This window comes from Globicephala melas, chromosome Y (assembly GCF_963455315.2).
Source record: "Globicephala melas chromosome Y, mGloMel1.2, whole genome shotgun sequence".
NCBI lineage: Eukaryota > Metazoa > Chordata > Mammalia > Artiodactyla > Delphinidae > Globicephala > Globicephala melas.
The window spans coordinates 429,855-433,121 of NC_083336.1; positions in this window are offsets into that span (position 1 = coordinate 429,855).

Here is a 3,267-nt window from a genome sequence, read left to right on the forward strand (position 1 = left end):
AAAAACATACCTTTCCAGTCATTGTCCACCCTCAACCTTCTGAAGTAACAGCTATTCTGACTTCTATTGGCCTAAACTAATTTTACCTGATTTAGAAATTTATATAAACAGAATCATACAGCATGTAAACTTTTATTTTTGACTTTTTTGCTCAACATTGTGTCTAAGAGCTTTATTTGTGTTGCATTATATAAATATGTACCTAATTAGTACTGACAACACATTTGAGTCATTTCCATATTGGAACTTTTATGAATGAGCAAGTTTTACACCATGTTATTTGGGGGATATATGTCATTGTTTTTAGTAGGCACAAGCCTGTGAGTTGGATTTCTGGCTTTTTTGAGTATATGTTTATCTTTAATAAATAATGCCAAGTATTTCTCCAAAGTGGTTTTGTTTATTCAAATTATAAACTTAGGGACTTCCTTGGTAGCACAGTGGTTAAGAATCACCTGCAAATGCAGCGGACATGGGCTCAATCCCTGGTCTGGGAAGATCCCACATGCCGCGGAGCAACTAAGCCCATAAACCACAACTACTGAGCCTGTGCTCTAGAGCCCGTGAACCACAACTACTGAGCCTGTGTGCCACAACTACTGAAGCCCACGTGCTCTAGGGCCCACATGCCACAGCTACTGAGCCTGTGTGCTGCAACTACTGAAGCCCACACAACTAGAGCCCATGCTCCACAGCAAGAGAAACCACTGCAATGAGAAGCCTGCGCATCTCAATGAAGAGTAGCCCCTGCTCGCCACAACTGGAGAGAGAAAACCCTCACACTACAACTAGAGAGAAAACTGTAAGCCACAATGAAAGATCCTGCATGCCTCAACGAAGGTCCCGTGTGCTGCAACTAAGACCCGATGCAGCCAAAAATAAATAAATAAAATAAATAATAATCTTAAAAAAAATCTGATTGAAATGCAATTGACAAAGTAACTTGGTTACTGCTGTGACATACAACACTTTAAGATAAGTAGAATTATGACTGATAACATTTTACCAGAACATACCAGAATTTTAGGAACTCCATATAATTTTTAGAATATCTATGTTAATAACATTTACTATACAATATAACTTAAGATTTGTTACTCATTTGACAATACTTCCCATATAATTTAACATATCAAATGAACTTAATTTGTTTAATATCTCTGGGATGTTTCAGGAGCCCTTTGAAGCACCCTAAAGTTAGCTAGGGCTCAAAAGGACTTCATTAGAATTGGATTTAGGAGGGACTTCCCTGGTGGTCCAGTGGTTAAGAATCCACCTTCCAATGAAGGGTATGTGGGTTCGATCCCTGGTTGGAGAACTAAGATGCCACATGCCATAGGGCAACTAAGCCCGCATGCTCAACTACCGAGCCTGCACACTGTGGGCCCTGAACGCCACAACTAGAAAGAAAGCCACTTGCCACAACGAAGATCCCACATGCCACGACTAAAGACCAGAGACAGCCAAATGCAATAATTGGATTTAGAAAGTTTTGTCCAAAAAAGATCAAAAAGGGTTTATTGACCTATATACACTAATATGTATAAAATAGATAACTAAAAGAACCTGCTGTATAGAAAAATAAAATAAAACTCAAAAAGTAAAAAGGGTTTAGAGGCCTCAGATAGGATCATAGGTCACTGTGAAACAATATTCACTTAGCCAAAGTAATAATAAAAGATTTCAAAGACAAATACAGAATAGATCTCTTAAAAAGGGTAAGTAAACAAAATCTGTTATCAAAGGCAGTTCAACATTTTAAGAAAACTTGTCCTCTTAACAGAGATACAAGCCAAATTCACGTTTTGCACCAGCTTACTTTTAAAATTCATTTACTCAATTACATTTATTTTAAACTTAATCAATCCTGACCATGCACAAAATTCTTTTCTCGGGGTCCTCTTTCTACAAATCTTCCATCACTTAACTTATTTTATCACAACTCTAACCTTCAAGTTGTGAATATCTGGAGAGATTATTCTTAAGTAGACATTCCTAAAATATAATTATTCCTAAAAAGTTCACCCAAAGCTCTTATCTCATTTGAATTTAATTCACTTATATTTCATCATACCAAGTTATTTTTCTTGCTGACAAGTTTGCAACAGATATAATAAGATCTAATTTAACTTCTATTAAACCTACATACAATAAAGGTATTACACTTAATGTTGATGAATCTGAAGATGAAATAGGAGGGAAGAGGGCAGTGCACAACCTTTAAAAGAATGGCATAGCCATAGGACATGACATAAATGGTTAGAAACAACTGGGGCCAAGATGGTGGAAGATTTGAATACCAGTGGACTTTGAGCCTCATTATATGCCCACTGGAATACATTAGCATCTAAGTGACACACCTATAGGTGCCAGGACAGTTCTAAGGCCATCAATAAAAGGTCAACAAGTGGGCAGTAGCCCAATTTCTGGAAATTCCCACCGCTTCCCCAAAAGAGCTGGAATACTCCTCCCACTCATTAGCCTAGGAAATTACCCACCCCTATAAAAACTAACCACCCCATACCCTGGTGCCGCTCTCGTCTTCTGAGATGGCCCACACTCTGTCTGTGGAGTATGTTGGTCTCTAAATAAATCCACTTCTTACCTACCACTTTGTCTCTCACTGAATTCTTTCTGCAATGAGACATCAAGAACCTGAGCTTCACTAAGTCCTGAGACCAGGTGTGTGATCTAAATTAAAAGACCATGGGTTCATAATGGGTTTGGCCGGGTTCTGGTCCTGGCATGTGGGTTCCAGTCCCAATCTGAATTACACAGTTTCAAAGACATATCTATATTAGATTGACAAACTTAAACATTAATATCTGCTATAAATTTAATATTGAATATTTCCCAGTTCATGTGAACCTGAAATTAATGCTGGCCTGTTACCTTCTATAATTTTCAGAATTTATATAAGCGCTTAATTTCCTTTAAGCCAATTAAGTAGACCTCCTCATTGACAAATTAATTTTTATAATACCACCCAAATGTAAAGACAAAGATAATGCACACATAAACATATAGACAGACACAGCAAGAGATCTCATAGCTTCATTTTCTAAACTTAGTCATCAATCAGATATCACAATATAAAATTCACTAGTTGTAAATAACAGTTGGAATAAGTAAAAATTTAAAAGGCTTCTTCCCTGTTTTTTTCCCTCAGTCTCAGGAATTAGAGATGGTCTAGATAAGTGTTCCTGAGAGCTCTGGTCTCCAGGCACAGGGAGAGAAAGTCAAGTTCTACTAGTAGGACTTGTTCCC